This window comes from Branchiostoma lanceolatum, chromosome 1 (genome assembly GCF_035083965.1).
Source record: "Branchiostoma lanceolatum isolate klBraLanc5 chromosome 1, klBraLanc5.hap2, whole genome shotgun sequence".
Classification (NCBI taxonomy): Eukaryota; Metazoa; Chordata; class Leptocardii; order Amphioxiformes; family Branchiostomatidae; genus Branchiostoma; species Branchiostoma lanceolatum.
Genome location: NC_089722.1, coordinates 29,682,309 through 29,688,728, shown reverse-complemented (window position 1 = coordinate 29,688,728; position 6,420 = coordinate 29,682,309).

Here is a 6,420-nt window from a genome sequence, read left to right as displayed (position 1 = left end):
TAAATATATTGTGGTCCACAGTACCATTGCCAAACCATTGAGAAAATAAAGCCAGACCACAACACGGTATGAGCAAGAAACAGCCTGTTAACAGGTCAAAGTGAATTTACACATAATCAAATGTGTGATGTGTCCTGGTTACTTCACATACCTTATGCTTTGGATCCCCATCATATATCCTTTGATCCACAGAAACTGATCTTGACCTCTTCTTTGCTATTTTCCCATATTATTCAACTGGGGTCCTCAAACATACAGACAGACTGACTGGAATGAGTTGCCTTACATTAAAACCATGTATAACTGTTCCTTTCACTACCTGCTGTCATTAGCTTCTAGTCTGGTTAAATCAGTCCCTACAGACTGTTAAGCGCCAACAGCTGTTAACAACCAACAGTTGCTAAATTGATTGATGGGCTTGGCAAGCTAAAGCCAACAGCTGTTGACAACTGACCTACTTACGCTATAGCTACTAACAAGCACCCAATAGAGGATAGGCCAACACAGCAAATATAGATTTCCCCATTACTTAGGCAAATTAAGTCCAATTTGCATAATTTGCACTTCATTGTATACAACCCTCTCTAAGCTACCTGCCAAGTAATTAACATGAGAATCTGTCGCTCCTTTCTTCAGTTATTCTCCTTTGAAAATATTTACAAACACGCCATTGCAGTTCCAGTGACACATACCAGGGGGCCCAAAATCGACCTTGACCTTTCTCCTCCCAGCACCTACCCACATACCAAATATCATTTCAATCCATCCACACGTTCTTCAGTTATGCTGATTTTAAGCTTCCGGTGACACATACATACAAACACGGTGACACAAACATACACACACGCGCACACACACGCAAACACAATAACTTCGCATGATTTGAACTTCAGTGTGTACATCTCCATCCAACCTACCAGCGTACCAAATAACATGAAAATCTGTTGTTCCTCTCTTCAGTTAAACCCCTTTAGAACATTTTTACAAATAGGCCATTGCAGTTCCAGGGACATAAACCAGGGAGCCCAAAATCGACCTTGACCATTCTCCTCCCAGCGCATACCCACATACCAAATATCACTACAATCCATCTACACGTTCTACAGTTATGCTGACTTTAAGCATACGACGACACCCATGCAAACGATTTACCGCCTTACTTATGCAAATTCGGTCTCATCTGCATAGTTTGCACTTAAGTGTGTACAACTTGGTCTAACCTACCTGTGTACCAAAGAACATGACGATCTGTCCATCCACTCTTCAGTTCTTCTACATTTAAGATTTTAACAAATACGCCATTGCAGTTCCAGTCACACATGCTAGGGGGCCCAAAATCGACCTTGACCTTCCTCCACCTAACACCCACCCACATACCAAAAATCATTTCAATCCATGTACAGGTTTTACAGTTATGGTGACTTTAAGCGACCGGTGACACAAACATACACACAAACACCAAACGCAAGCAAAACAGTATCTCCATGAAAAAGCCTTTTTTCATGGAGATAAAAAGCCGCTAGGGGGCCCAAACCCACACCACTTACTCTCTGTCCCAAGATCTATCTACCACTCAAAAATAAGTTCCATAGCATGTCCAGAACACGAGATATCAAACCAGGAAGTTCCGCTGCAGTACCGTAAGGAGCAGCTAGGGGGCCCAAAATCTCATCGTTTTTAGGTCTCATCAAAACCTACCAACATACCAAATACCAAGACAATCCATCAAGGCGTTCTTGAGTTATTCTGTGCCACTACAAACAGACAAACAAACAGACAGACAAACGCTACCCTCTGCATAACCTTCTCGGCGAAGGTAAAAATACCGAAACTAATTATTAAACCAACTCGATTACAGCTGTTACACTATATCAAAACGTATGCTAGCCCTTATTGTATTGTATTAGTAATTAGGATTCTATACTTCTAATTTGTATTACTGTTTACGAATTCTTGCCATACTTTGTACCATGTACAATTGTGGTGCCATAAAGTTCTACTTCTTCTGTTACAATAGAAAATTGTGCTTGTACAATGTATAGTATAATCCAACTATGATGTTGAACTCAATTTCTTGATGCATTTCAGTTTTACATTGTCAAAAGAATCCCTACCGATGTATCCATTTTCTTCCAAACCGTAATCTGAAACACAACATTTATGTTCATACGCCTAATCATCATCTTAGTCATGATAGTGGGATTAAACTTTTTGCTTAATAGTTTGTCAGTCTGTTCAGCTTGGAGCCATTCAAGTTTCGGGCTGGAAGAAAAGTCCTGACTAAGTATGTGCTTGCTTTAAGAAACTACTTTCAAACTCCAGATTAGCAAGGGATTTCTGCCCCCAAGAGAAATCTCATGCTATCAGTACGTCGTTAATGATAATGGTGTACACTTAATTGGTTTCTTTACGTGGTGTAGTTATGGCTACATAATGAAGAATTTTGTGTCAAGTTTTTCTCAGTTAGGTAGAGACAATCTGTTGCACATACATGTATATATATATATGTATATATGTATTTTTTTATATTCTATTTTTATATATAAGAGGTAAAGGTAAAACAGTCCTCCTCAATTGAGGTGTGCTAGTATATGAAAAAATTAATGATTATGCTATCATTCATTCATTTGGCTAATAAGAATTGGCAAAGGTACACATTTAGTTATTCAGGACAATGACAAATAGTAAACGAGTGGTGATACAATCAAATATAATGTGATATATTAAATCTAACTTGATTTATTATCTTATTCTATCTACTGTATCAAATTTCCCCTTCTGCATACGTTGTATATGACCAAACTTTTAATGAATACCCATAGTCATGTCATTAGTCAGATAACAGTTAATATGAAAAGCGTAATACGCGGATGGATTCCAAAAAAAGTTTACGCCTTTGACAGGATATTATATTTCATCATAGGCCACACTGACATGATTATATGGATGATATCATCGCGCGCATCATTTTTTGTCCACCACGTTGCAAAAACAAGTTTGCGACCATACAGTACAAAGGATCTGAAAAAAGAGCAAATATGTACCGTAAATTGTTCAAGAATATCTTGACCGTTTTACTGACCACTTAGGTTTCATAAGGCGAACACAACAAGTTAGAATTTAGTGTCAGTAGTCAAACTAGATCTAGAGTTGTCGAATATTATATTGTTCACTGTCTGTCCTTTCTTTTCATGTTAAATGTATTTGCAATTAGCCTATACGGGCAAGAACTTGCAATAAACTTTCATATCGAAGGCACCTTTTTTCTTTGCCCAACTTTCATTTTTCCTTACGCTCGCATCAGTTTTGGGGTGCCCAGACGATGTCATCAATATGAAGTATGACCTTACAGCATTTTAACTAAAAAACTGGAGATTTTGACCTGCCTTCGTTCACTTTTTCAGATGATTAACGTGGCAGGATTATTGTAAGACGCCATGATCCCATCCCACGTTAGGCACTACAAGGAGGGAATTCTCGGAAACACAACCAGGATTATATCCAGGGTGCCGTCATAAGTAGCAATTTCAAACAGTCACAGATGATTAATAATGCCAGGCAAAAATGAATATGATGTTGACTGGCAGAGATACGATTCAAATACTTTATGGTGAGGTTTCTTTCGCTTCAAATTTGGAACTTTAGTTTTGATACATAATATATCAAGTTCATCATGGTTATAACTCAATCTAGACATACAGCATATATGTTCATTGTTAAGAAAAAGGCTGACCGACGTATGCATTCAAAGCTTTCTTCAAGTTGATAAATTATCTATTTATAGAAACGTCAAAACAGAATACTCAATGGTAAAATATCTCTCCAACAAAGATTTTGACCAATGGTCAGCTGTGTGTAAGATACGAATAAGCGCACACCCACCAGAAATAGAAAAGGGTAGATATACAAAAGCCACCTGCTCACGAGAGAATGTGTAAGATTCGTACAATGAACGCAGTGAAAAATGAAATGCATTTAATTTGCCAATGTTCTCTCTATGACGCCCAAAGAAACGAATTATGGAAAATAGCTTCCATAAATTCTCATAGCTTTCTCCATTTGAATGATTTACAAAAATCCATCTTTCTAGTAAAATCAACCAACCCACATATGATTCAAAACGTGGGTCACTTTATTTTCCACTGTCTTCAAAAAAGAAGTCAAACCCAACCATTGTCAACCACAGTTAACATAGAACTTTCACAGTAGATTAGATAACTATTTCGATTTCCATGTATCTCCATATACGTGTTTGTCTGCAATTAGCCTTTGGGCAAGAACTTGCAATAAAGTTATTATAACACTAGTACTGCAGCTGCAAGCCCTGAGCGTATCGAATGGTCGGCTGTTCGACTATACTTTTCCTCAGAAGTCCGACCGAACTCTAATCCACAAGCTTGGGTCGTTCATTATAACTTTATTCCTATCTGCTTTCTTGAAAGCCTATTTTTAAAATCTCAACTGTACAGATAACGCATCAAGAAAAACTCAAAAAGGAAATTGAAAAAAATAATGTCTATAAATTATGTGGTTCAACGCATAAGCGTTATGTAATACTATAAAGCAAAACTCATTTAACTGGTCTAATGAATTTACTGCTGGAGGGGTATTCTGCTTTGATAACCGTTCTGGCGTGTAAAGACAGTTAACAAGTTTTTTTACGAGTCTCTCGCTCCTTAAAGACGTAGCCGATGGCTAATCGAGTCTTGTCAGTGGTTGAAGAAAATGAAAGGATCAAATTTATATAGGAGCCAATAAGGAAAAAAAAAGATACCGACAACCGTTCGCAATATAATACGCACGCTTGATATCATCTTCATTGTGGTCGCTTTTCAATTACTGTACAGGGACTGTTCACAGGCAAACAGGTGGGTGTACACAGCCCCTCCCCTTCGAGCATACATGGTACGCCCCTTGGTGTTTGACTACCCTAATGGCTTTTTGTTCAAAGCAACACACCCTACATCTCTACCACTGATTCGTAACTTAAAAGGTTTACTGCTTCGTAACACAACTTCAGGATTTGGCACCATGCTCTAGGGTTTTGTTAAAAGCAACACACCCTACAACTCTACTACTACTTCGTAACTGAAAAGGTTGACTGCTTCGTAACACAACTTCAGGATTTATCGCCATGATCTCCATAGAAGGCTCTCTGTGCCTTTTGGGGGGCTTTCGCTGATGACATCTTTTTCTACCGGCTGGCTGCACAAACGACTGCACAAACGACCCAGTAGAAAAAGAACTCATCAGCGACTCCACCCCCCCCCCCGCAAAAAAGGCCCTGCTATAGAGGCTAGCCATGCTCATCGGAGAAGAGAAAAACAACCGTCATACCTGTGAGGTCGATGAAGTTAACCTATTAAAGTATAAACTGTCTATAAGTCAAAGCAATCGCGTTAAACCCACTTTTATCCATGTTTCCTTGAGAATGGTTGGATAGCGAGCTAGGGTTTGTCGTCAATCTCAAAAGAGATTAGAAAAAAGAACAACTGTAATACCGTCGAGGTCAATACAAAATGTCCTCAGCGAAAATAAAGTCGCTTTAAACCCACTTTAATCCATGTGTCCTTTTATGCCTGTAAGAGTACGTCCTTAAATGGGCGTGTATGCTATTCCTAGCAAAAACAGCAAATGCCGAAGTACTTAAGTACATCCAGAGAAGAAGCTACTTAATCTGGTTTTTTTTTACTGACGCCTCGTCAGGTTATTGACCGTGTAGAGTACCATATATTGAGCAGAAAGAAAGTGAACTAGAAATTCGATCAAAAAAGAACGAGCAATTATTCTACAAGTGCCTATTAAACTCGGAATAGGTTGGTCCTTTTGATATCGCCTTTCCACCGATAGATCTGCTTTTAATTAGAGTGTTTCGCCCAGAACCAAGAGGTCCCGGGTTCGAAACCCCGATATGCCCCGATGTTGTGCCCTTGGGAAAGGCACTTTACACGACTTTCCTCACTCCACCCAGGTGTGAATGGGTACCTGACTTCGGTTGGGGAAGGTCGTATCGAGGTCACCTGCTGGCGCCGAATGGCAGCCGCCCAGACCCTTGCGACAGTTCCAAAAAAGTTCAAGTGTGGACAAACATGTATCTGTTCTGTATTATAATGATTGTACACCCTGCAGCAATCCAGCACTGGCTTCAATAGCACGGGTAATTTATGATCAATTAACCATTATTATGTAATCTTCAAGTTAGCAATCTTGAGAATCTAAACCTTTCCGCACCAGTCTATATCCTTTTCATCCCTCTTGTTCACATTTCGATTTTTTGACATTCATAAATTGTTATGGCATGACCTGTTTTCTATGTATGATATGGTCTTGCGTGGGGAGTTTTTCTGAAGCCAGCAACACCATCCACAAATAACGCTATCATTTCCTCGTGACGAGTTGCGTATTGCATCCATTCATCCA